Here is a 12,726-nt window from a genome sequence, read left to right on the forward strand (position 1 = left end):
CACATTTTGGAAACACAATTAAGCAAATATTACGAGCGTTCTAAAATAATATTTCTGATTGATTTACCAACGATTACATTTAATCTAAATGTTCAAAGTACGTAGCGATATATTATTATAAGTCGGCAAACGAAGGTCAAAGTTGAATGAAGCTTAAAATACAATGTGGTAAGTTTAACTAAAGGACGATGGGCGTTTTGGTACCCTGTCCAACAGTGTTGAATCTAGTACCATTGCGTAGGTCTTGGCAAGGCAAAAAATGTTTACTATGACGACTAGTCCGAAATCCTTGTCCATTTCCCGTGACATCGACTAATAGAATGTGTAATGTTCATAAATCATCAACGTAGATGAATAAAATAAATGATGAATAAAAACTGGTAAAGTAAGAAAAAAACAGGAATTTGGCCTTTTTAGAATGTTTGCCTGCCGATTGATTTAAAAAAAGACTGTGCAAACCTTTGCAGTTCACGCAGAACCAGCTTATGTATTTGATGAAAGTCTTTCAGTATTTACAATCAATTGAGGTTAAAAAGTCAGGAGACGATGTTTACATAGTCCATATTACGACTCAATCTTGCTCCTCAAGAGGTGCTGAGATAATGGTGAATTTCTTCTTAAAAAAAGATGAATAGAAATGTTTTGAACTTTTGTCAAATCAGATGACGATTGTGTTTCCGTAGTATGACTCCATAGACTATTACAACCTTTAGATTATAATAGAGTGTATCAATCAATGTAAGATGTCTGTTAACTGAGTTTAAAATTATTACATTGACGGCATAAATGCCTCTTAATGAATTTGCATATATGGATGACATATTTGTTTCTATGTCGATTCAATTTTTATCGTTCTTGGATCGGACAGCTAATTGAGGCAAGCTCCATAGTTTTTATTATTCTTCACGTAAATACCTTTCTAATGATATATAATACGTTGCTGTTGGAGCGGGTACCAAATCCCATACAAAGTGCCCATTGTCCTTTAGGTGAAACCCTACTCTTGAAGTTGAAGCCAATACGTACTTAACTTAGATTAGAAAATTAATGGTTCAATCTAAACCATATTTAGAAACTAGGTTTCATACACGATTCCACCCACTTATCTAGGGAACTGCTTTCTGCATCAGGATGACGACCTAGCCCGTAACTTTTGAGGCTTTCTAGATTATCTATGTACCCATGTAAATCGAATCAGTAGTTTCGGCGTGAAAGCGAGACAGTCAGACAGACAGACCTATTGTCGTATTTACAGTATTAATAGGTAAATGATTAATACACTCTTTTGAAATTTAATATCCAGCTTTACTTATTTATTAGAAAAGTATCAACGGTAAATTGAAAAATAATATAAAAATCAGAATATATGTATATGTATCAGTATTCATGACTATCTATTTATAGCATTGCTTATTAAATAAGTTAAATCGCTACTTAACGAAATGCGGTAAAATTGGCCATTAGCGTATCTTCACAAAATTATCCTACAACTTATTGGGAATCCTATAACATGAATCTTTCTGTTCGTGCGTGGGTATATACGACACATGTCTGCGTGGGCGAGTTGACGTCACAGGCGTGATAGTCGTTTGAATGTGTGCACTTTTGTTCCTTTTGTCATTTGTTTATCTGTATCTAGTTATGTTCTACAGCACTTTTATAGTGGCGTGTTTTGGTCGCGCGTTGTAAAACCGACCATAGGAATACATACACGCGAGCTTCGTGAAGCAAATTCTCGTTCTATTTTAAACGTCACATTAGTCATCAGGAGTTTTCAGATGTTTGTATAACGCTAAGGGCGTTAAGGGCGCTAAGGGCGATTTGAGTGATATCACGCAGAAAAACCGGGTGGCAAAATCTGCTAGGCGCACTAGCCAATCGCTGATAATGCTGAAGAGTTAATTTGTTTTTGTGATTGTTTTTTGTTGCAAGCGCTTGTCTTAGTGACTATTATTTCGATTTGAAAAGAATCTTTAAATATTAGATAGCTCATTTATCGAGGAAGGTATAGCCTTCTTCCTCTCCTATTGCACAGGTTAATTCAATATGGCATCGAAGATAACACAAAATGTCTGCTATTATATGTAGCAGTGTAATAATGATCTCATATCAATAGGCAATCAAAGTTAATTGCGCGATCATACAAGTCTAAACTGGGCTAATAACAATGTATTGTTATTGCTATAATTTGATATCGTATCTCAGGTATTAATAATAACCTTGTTCTGATCACTAAATTTAACATGTATTAAGTTTTATGAATAACTTTATAATTATATAGAATAGTTTAGTGTTATTCGTTTTAAAGTAAAACAAAGTTTACTTCCTTGTTTGCCTGCACTATTTAGGTAAAGTAGGTAAGTCAATTTAAATGCATAAAAAACTAAGCTCATTATTCACTTACCTTTTTTTTTTTTTTTTTCCGACGTAAAATCATCAAATGACCCCTCCCGCTGTGGGTTAGCAGCGGTGAGGGAGTGTCAGACTCTTACTGACTAAAATCGTCGTGTTCCGTCATAGGCCTTTTATGTACCAGGGCCGCGGTATCTCTTTCGAACAACCCGCAGCCCCGGATTATTCACTTACCTAAGTTACGAAATTAAGCCGTATCAAATTACTCAAATAAGACTTCTTTTTACCCTTTAATCCACCCTATAAGAAATAACAGCTATTTAACAACCATTAAAACCCTCCAATAGTTGAATAATAAGATTATTTAATTAAGAAATACGGTTCATAAAAACAATTGATTACCAAAGAAAGGTAGAACGAAAATTCCCGCTCCTAGTTTATAAAAAGGTAACATTTAATAAACCCATTACGCAATCAACGAAAAGTGCTGGAGTGGAAACCACGGACTAGCAAGCGCAGCGTAGGACGTCCACCAACAAGGTGGACAGACGACCTTATAAAGGTCGCCGGAAGACGCTGGATGCAGGTCGCCTCCAACAGGTATCTGTGGAGATCTAAGGAGGAGGCCTATGTTCAGCAGTGGACGTCCTATGGCTGAGATGATGATGATGATGATGATGCAATCAACTATCCCTTAATGGGCCCTTAGCTCCTTTCAATATTACAGCTATAAAACTTACTCCCAACTTCTAAAAACTAACATTAACTTCTAAAAGATCAACACACAAATCATATATAATTACCGATAACAAGACTAACGCCATTGTAAGAAGATCTCTTATATCGTCTTACCAATTATGGAGTAGGAAAACCATGGAGGAAGGAAATATAGCGGAGATGCCATAAGGAAGTTAGGTCAGGCGCATTCTTGTAGGTGATGTAACGTACGGTAGGCGTGATGATCAATTAATATCTTTATAATTTTGGAGGGTAGCAATTAGGTAGTGTTGTGCTATTTCTTCACACTGGGAAAAGTGACAGCCATCCTGTTATGTATCAGAATGGCTGTCACCTTGAGATGCTGAATATCTTCAAAACCACGAGGGTAGCAATTGGTAGCAACTAACGGTAGCTGGTAGCAATTAGGTAGCAACCCTTTATACGTATTTCGAGAGGATCGAAGAGTTGTGATAGCGATCCTGACGCAGACCGCATTTTGGTGAGCTACTTAGGAGATTTTGGGTTATGACATGTCCGCTAGTCATTTGTTCTCTATGAGGAAAACTGTCTCAAAAATAATAACAAGTGAAGAACAGTTGGATATACGACTCTCACCAAAGGGAAGATATTAAAAGAAACCCTTGGGTTTTATTGTCACATGTTTGATATAAGGAATGTTGGAGACTGACGACTTAAGAAGAGATTTTGCTAACCATTTATCAAAGAGATGAGGTGTGCTTGTATAATAATAAAGAGAAAAAGCCACACAAAATTAAGGGGTTTTGATTTCACAGTGAAAACAAAATTATATTCTGTAGAACTTTACCTGCATAAAATTGAGTTTAAATAAATATAAATTAAAATAACTAACAACGAATAAAAATATTTATTTCTCTCGCTACGTTTTCTTTAAATTACAATCATTATATTAAATCGGTAATAAAGTATGCAGACATTAACTTATAACTATTAAGAAAATATATATAGTACAAACAATAAAAAAAGTGCCGATTATTTATATCAATGTTTTCTGTGAACTGCGATTATTTTCCTACTTCATAGAAAATCGTTCGCCTACAAACGGCCTTATGGAAGGATAACCCTTCAATCCTTGTACAGTTTTGGGCGTGTGAACGAACATGGAAGATTTCCTTTAATATGTGACGGGTTGAGCCGGGTGCGGGATCATTGTGGATGTTTTCACATGCACAATGCCTTGTTTCGGGTGAAAACATTTTATATTTATGGAAAAATCTTTTTGATACAGGTATTGCTACAATATAAGTAAGTAAGAAGAACTCGTGACTAAAACTAACATGATGCTAAGTAGAAACCACGGGAAAGCTAGTGGATAGATGGAAATAGTCACATAGTAACCGATGCGAGATGTAATTCGTAACGCAGGTGAAACAGCAGGTAAAGTATAGTTTACAGTCTAGCTTGAAAGTCGATGGAAAAACATAATAATACACCTGTTTAAAAGTTAAAAAGCGTATATACTATTTTGCAATTCTTCAAAAATGTGACATTTCATCAGTAAAAAACCCTCAAATAAAAAAATACCTTTATTTAGCAACCGGTACTTGAAAGTTATACGCATATAAATATGACTGTGACCCATAAAATTTGACACCAATAACTCTGAGTTAGCCACATCGAATATTTGCCATAAATCTGCCATCAGATGGCGTGTGGTTGCTCCTAAATTATGACTGCGGTCCATGGAGGATTAATTTCACATTTTAAAATTAGATCCTCAGCCTTACTAGGCAGATTCGCATGAATTAATGAACGACGAAATGATTGAAAAAAGTATGCTTTGTCAAGAATTGTAATGATTTTTTGCAAGCTAAAATTATTACACGTCAAGTTCATACATGGATGCAATAAGTACCTAGATTTCGTTTCAGTTAAAACGACAAAATCCCCAACTGTTTTTGAAAACGAATGTACTCGAAAGTTTCAACGATTAAAAAAAATACAATGCTACAAAATTACCGATGAACTTAATCCTTCTAAAAATTACTGATTAACGTAATCGTACAGAGTTGCGGTAAGCAGTTCCCACAGAAAACGGTTGAATTCGAAACCAAGCTTGTTAAAAATAAATGTACACTATATGAAGACATAATATTCCACTCATTTAAACCAACAAATATAACTTCCAACTGAAGGGGTATCCGAAGATTTTTTCCAAGAAATTTGACGTTGCCCGTAAAATCGAGGACTGATTTATGAACTGTGAAGTTATTGGCAGAAAATGAGGGGTGAAGTGTGTAGAAAACATTAAGTGTCATAAACTTTAGGATGTTAGTTTTCAAGAGGCAGGATTTGTAGAATTGTATAGTTATCGGCACGAATCTTGAGCTCTGACCTACATCTGCACAGAAGTGATTTATTAGCAAAGAACCAATCCCGAGTGACGGCTATGACGCGATGGACTGCGGGCCAATCACCGCTTTAGCCCGCCCCCGCGCCTCACTTCATAAAACAAAAGGGATCCAATAAATTACTTCTGCGCAGGTGAAGGTCAGAGCTCAAGATTCGTGCCGATAACTATACTTAATTTATAATAAGGACATGCTGTTTCTCCACGGTTTCAGCCATCTCCTCAGGGTGATACTTCGCATAGACGCATAAGAGTGTAAGTCATTCAAATCGCCTTAGTGGTTTTCATGTGAAAGCGTGACACGTAGACATAGCTATTTTTGCATTCATAATATGAGTAAAGGTTATGCACAGACATTATTATTGAAGATGTCGCCAAAATCTTTTGGAATAAATCTTTCTCTTTATTATAATTAAAATCCATTTCCTTGAAAAGAGACCTGGAACACTAATTAATAAATCTGTAAAATAATTGTGATAACTTCTAAGTTACAACACTTGTTTCCATTACTCCTTAATTGTTTTAGAAATACGAAACGAGCCTAAATTAATGGACAACTAAGCTGAAATGTATCATACGAATTCAAGTAATACTAAGATTGTTATACAGTACAATGACAAAACAATGCCTGAATTTAATAAAACGATACAAAATAATCTTCCTCCACACGAAATTCAACATTAAGCTTTATATAATAAGGTTGATATTTCGTTACGGATGTACCGAAATTCCGCGCATACTCCTGGATCCAGATAATTCTCTAAACTTATTCGAAGTCAGATTAAGGAAGGCGAGAATTCGAAATTCTTAGTGTGGTCTCAGTACAAGTCTTGGACGTATTTCACACTGTACAAAAGCGGGTTGAGCGCAAACGAGACGTTTTACTACCACCATTGAATTTTCAACTTTATGTTTAAAGAGATAAGGTACAAAATGCAATAGTACTAAGTAATATCCTGTATGATATTGAAGCAGACGCTAGTTACCACGATGTTCGCCGCGGATTTTAATTTTGGAACAGTATTTAAAGTTGAAAGGAGTTATGATTTTTAAGCCAGTGTTCGGAAAATATATGGAGTTTCAATGCAATTTGAAATTAGTTTGATTTTCGAACGTGGAACTTCATGCATTCTTCTACATTTTATTTGAATATGGAAGGTGTTTTGAGGCGTATGAATCGCTTCAATAATTTTAAAAAATAATGCGGGTAATCAATATGGCTATGGACACAAATCGTAGGTATATTGAATCCCTATTGATGAGATTCCATAAGACAAAAGTACACACTGCAACTATTTTTATCAATAAAGCCCACGTTGAAAATCCACTCATAACCAGGGAGATGGGAAGCAAAGGGAGAGGGGTAAAAGCAATAACTTTGTGAAGGGCTTTTTTATAATCCTCTCAATTTCAAATATAACATTGTTAAAAAATTAATCTGCTCTGCTTTAGCTACTATGTACCACCCTAACCCAGTGGCTGTCTGAAAACTATTAAGGTTTGTAACCGAATCAAGTTTTTGAAAGTTTTGAAGAGGCTCACTACGTGCGAAGTAGTACGGTCTGCGGAAATACCGCGTTAAACGTCAGACGCGGCGAGACGAGAAGGAATTTGCTGTTAAATTTTGTGCTAGTTTCAATTAGGAGGGAAAGTTGAGGAAAGGAGACTGACACCGACCATCAGTCAGACTTTAAAATGTCATAGATATTCTTATCTACGTACAACAAAAGCAAATAATGTTACACGTGAAATGACAGCAGGTAGAAGAGTATGGAAGGAGAAAACATGATGTACCGAGCCCAAATAAAATAGGTACATGTAAGAGTACCTAGGAAGATAATAATGATAAAAAGCAAAGAGCGACGAAAAAAATAAATTGCTTTTATAGACTGATACGACCATTTCGTCATGGCTTATTTTATCTATGACCACAATTTACTATTTTATATGCATCTAATTTCTATCTATAATATTGAGCAGATCTAAGCATCAACTCGCTAGAGAATCTTTTTTACCCTAACACTACACATGAGTGGGGGGACCACCTGATGTGTATGACTGATCACCGCCATTTGTGGACAAAAATGCAATAAGGAATGCCAAAAGCAAGTCGCAGGTGCGTTGCCAAAAGAGATTAACTGTGCGGGTCATTATAACTTCATTATAGGGTAGCAACAAAAACTGGTACGGTTTACATCATTGTCATTTTTTGCTAATTAATCCGATCTTCTAATGCCATTTTTGGATAGTAGGTATTTCCCAACGATGTGGTGGTTAACGTCTAGTCTAATCAGATGCATTTGAGTACCAGTGTTTTAGATAGAGCGACTGTTTGTTCGATCACCTCAAGCCGATTAAAAAATGCAGTCTTTTTTAAATATCTTTGCTATTTTATAATCTTTATCAAGAACACATTACTTTCTTCTACAAACAGTCAATAATTGAATTGCAGTTTTTAGGTCTCCATTGTTCCTTTGAATTTATTCAAAAAGTTAACAGCCACACCCAATCCAGGTTAAACACAGACCATTACGAGTAACTTACACAAAATCGCAGAATCCCTTCACCCCATTGGACACATAAATTTTACGATTGAAACGTAAAGCGCAGTTTACGATACACGATCCGACTTCCCTGTACGAACGATCGTAAACAAAGATGGATGTCACCTGGCATGTAAGGTGGGGCGGTAAGGAAATTAGGTGGGGCGGGAATTTAAATTGGAGAGAATGTTTAGAGGGGAATTTTATAATTAACTTTTAATTAATTGAGATAAAGCGAGGCTAAGTTGTTGGCTGCATGGCGCAGGTTATTTGTTTTAGTATGAGTTCATTTGTTTTTTTTAGTCTTCCTGTCTTGTTTTGTGTTTGCATAAAGTATTGTGTACATGCGCGTTTAATTAAAGACTTGTGCACAATATTCTAATGCATTTCGTTATTAGGTACTATTGGTGTGATATGTAGATTCATTTTGTTTTTATATTTGAGCATTAACTAACTAAATAAAGTAGCCCTGTTTGACTGTTTGAAGTTTTTATACACAAGTAAACAATAAATATTTCACTTTTAAAGTCCTCGGTGTCCAAGATATAGGTAAAAAGTAGCTCTCCTTTGTGGAACCATAGCTTGTCTCATATCAAAACTAACTATGACGGATCAAACAAACAACATCTCTTCATATTATTATAAGTGCAGATATAACACTATACTATCATATAGCCAGTGGGCCAATAAAAAACTTTTATTTACAAACGCCATATTGCGAAATAAAACACGACGGATAAAGTCGTGGTAGTAAAATAAATTTTGCGAAAGTATTTTTACTGAATGGAAAATATACAAGGGTTTTTTTTCTGTAATGAATATCGGGATACAATTTTTTTCATAGACTATGTTGTCCGGATTTTTCCGGGTAAATTTTATCCGTATGAAAGTTAATTAGTAGCCAATATTGAGGCTGCAAAAGACTTTATTACGTATCTTTTTAAGTCGGCTTTCATTTTTATTTTATGTGTTTCCTTGGTAACCTCAACATTCTGCAATTGGTATGGCAAAATAATTATAGTCATTACGTCATTGTTGATCTAGATTTTTAGCAAAAAATTACATTTGGTTAGTTGGTAGTTCACAACATAACACATATTTCGAGAGTAGGTACCCATGACATATTACTTTCCATGCAATGTTTAAAGTCCTCTTAGAATCTTACCCGTCTCATTCAAACCAATCAGAAGGTTTTTAAGGAGTAGGAAAATCCTTGAAAAACTGAAGGACTTTACAACCCAAAATGCAGTACCAAGAGAATTTCCGAACACAACTCACAAAAGACCCGAACCTTCGTAAAAGTAAATGTCAATCCCAGCAAAGTAAGCAAGGAAAGTAAATAGATCTTATACACGTAAATCCCGAGTAAACCCGAGTCGGTCACCAAGTAAACATGTCTTCGTAATGAAGTAATTACCCTTAACTACTAGGTTAAGAAACTTATAACGAGTAGGAGTAGCCACACTGCAAACTTTTAGTCGGCCGATAGTTTGTTTGGGCTCTTAAATCAGTATGAAGATTAATGGAACGCACGTAACAACGATCAGGTATCGGACCGACTAAAAACTTTGATTGAATTCACAATTATTATTTTTTATAATCTAATCAATTCGACCTGATCTTGATGTCTGTAATGTGCGTACTACCATTCATCTTCATACTGGTTTATGAGCTCAAACAAACTATCGGCCGACTAAAAGTTTGCAGTGTGTACTCTAAGGACCTACGAACTGCAACTTTTAGAGTTTGCAACATCGATTAAAGTTAGCTAGTTTGTTTGGGCTCATTTTGTATGAAGATGAATGGAAGTATGCACGTAACAATGATTCGGTATTTCGTCGGTATCAGACCGACTAAAAACTATTAGTAAATTCAGTCGGTCTGATACCGGCTAAATACTTGATCGGATCTTGATCTTTGTAATGTGCGTGCTACCATCGATCTTCATACTGATTATGAGCTCAAACAAACTATCGGCCGACTAAAAGTTTGCAGCTTGGTATCTAAGGAACTATGAACTGCAACTTTTAGAGTTTGCAACATCGATTAAAGTTAGCTAGCCCTGTTCAGGAAATAATTTCTGAGGCGTGAAAACTCGTTTCGAACGCTGTTTAGGTGAGAAATTTCGTTTGGAGTTCTTAATAGCAGTTATTAAGGTTGCTAATAGATTTGGAGTTGTTCTGACCTGTTTTTGGGAGTACCTAAATATTAATGGGTTATTTGGAGCACTGTAGCACTGTAGGTATCGCTAGGCAGGCTATTTCAACTTTTTTTTTTTTTTTTTAAGTCAAAAGTCAAAATGTAGACCATAATTTTTAATTAAGTACTAGCGGCTTTATCAAAGTTTTTGTGGTTCGGCTTTTGTATTAAGGAACCGTTATGTCTGGATATAAAGTGCTCAGTGTATAAATAGCTAAGCATACGAACCGCCCGCAAAAAGTTCGCAAGTGAGCCATTGTACACAAATAAATTGTCATTTTCAATATTAATTAACAAGGATTAGATGACTGTGGAGTGCAGTTCTGTAAAAATTATAATTGACGCATCTATTTTTATAGTAGGTACTTTTAAATATTTAAATCGTATAATGCACTTCATATGACCCTTTAAAATTTTATTGCTCAGTCATGTGAAAATGGGGCAAAGCTTTAATAAAAAAACATTGTTAATCGACGCTACAATATTTAAAACAAATTGTACTCCTAAATAAGGATTGTAAAATAGTTGTAGTTTTTGCCAACTATGTAAGCAATTAAATCTGAATAACAATTAACTTCGAAATTGGGACGCGAATTTGTTTTTTTTTTGTTTCACCAATATGATGGTCAGGCTTTACAGTATTCTTTAAAACCAGCTGGTTGTCATGGTTTTACTTGCGTCCGCTCCTTCTCTCTATATCCATTGATCTTCCTAATCCATCTCGCTACTAAAATTTATCTATACACGTACAGCCCTTCTATAATTTTCCAGTTACTACTCGATTCATATTTTTACATCAAAAATCTAAATCTGTATCAACCAAAAACGTCATAACATCAACATTTTATGTAAACCGAGACACAAAAGGAGAAACTTGCGCGATGTCGTTAAAAACTTCTAGTAGCAGTTCCGTCTCTAGAGAAATAAAAGTAATACACGTTACATTTCTAACTTCTAACTATTCAGTTAAGCGGAGCTTGGTTTTCTTACCTCTCTTGGAAAAAGGCTCATTAAACATTAAATAGGTTTTAATGATTTGTTTTGAAATTGGGGTTCTAGCTCATACACATACAACTATAACTATATCAACTATATCTGTATCTAACATGCAGGTACTATTTTTAAATTTTACAGAAGTTGACAACAGTTGGCCTTCCTTAATGAGCACCAACAATCCCGGTCATGGGCAGCCCACATCTATCCAAATCATCGGGCCACTATGCAGCAGAAAGCCCTACACTACGTTTGCTACTTCTCAACTGAAAACGTGTCTGCTTTAACTATTGTAACTATGTACTTAACAGATCCCTTTTATATACCACATCGCAATCAAAAATGTTGTTATTCTTTACGTAGTAAATGCAACATCGCTTCCTTTCTCACTGTGCTATTAGCCTTAGTAAACATACTAGTAGATTAACTTAACCATAACGCCCACGGTTGCAATGCTTCTTACATAAAAAAAACTGTAACAAGGGGAAAGTTCATTTCAAGAAAAAGCTGTATAGGAAAGTTTTAAATAATATATCTCTGGTTTAGCCCAGTTATCTTCTGCATACAATTAAATTTTACTGCTGTTTTGTGCCTCTAAAAACAACAGAAATCCATTTGACTCCGTTACAAAATTACAAATTAAAATACGTACAGAAGCCTACTTTATAATTTTCAAACAATGGATTTTGTTCTGTTTATTGAAAGGCTTTACCGTGATGCAGCTTATCCGATTTAAATCACCTGTAATGTGCAACATTCACGTAAATGACGTGAATCTTTTGTTTGTCGGTATATGTGTGAACAGTGATAAACTTTAATAACGGTATTGTGGTAAATGGGAAATTGTCAACAGATTTTTGCGATTCAGTGTACTTGTTTTTATGACACATTTTGTAAATGGAGTATGTTTCGGACTATAATATGCTTATGGACGAAATGTGGCTAGATTCAATCGTATTAATATTATAAAAGCAAAATTTACTGTCTGTGCCTATGTGTTTTCTCAGGTTCTAGACTGACCGAGTAACTTTACACATACTACCCTTGGTTTAATAGTTATGGCGTGAAAGTCGCACATATACATTCAGAGTTAATATTTCATTAACGGTATCTATCTTTACATTAAAATTGAGTCTCATATCTTACACAATACACTATACCTACATCTACACAGCACAAGATCTAGTAATCCTTAGGTTATGAGCGCCGTATAACAGCACATGTAGACACAGGGAATCCGCAATTTGCAAGCCGATGCATCCAACATGCCTATTCAGTGACCGACCATTTACATAGCGCGTCCAAGCTTACTGTGCGAAGTTTTTTGCGAAAAAACTACCGTTTTAGTTTTTGATGGTGAATTTGAAAGATGTTCGGAAAGTAACAGTTGAAAATTGAAGGGAACGATTTTTTTGGGAGTTTATTTTATTTATTGCTTACTTTTAAGAAATAATCCTAAATGGCCCCTCCCGCTGTGAATTAGCAGCGTGAAGGATTGAGGAAGTGGCAGGGACTGTTAGCCCTACGTTA

The sequence above is a fragment of the Helicoverpa zea genome, chromosome 2 (assembly GCF_022581195.2).
Source record: "Helicoverpa zea isolate HzStark_Cry1AcR chromosome 2, ilHelZeax1.1, whole genome shotgun sequence".
Lineage (NCBI taxonomy): Eukaryota > Metazoa > Arthropoda > Insecta > Lepidoptera > Noctuidae > Helicoverpa > Helicoverpa zea.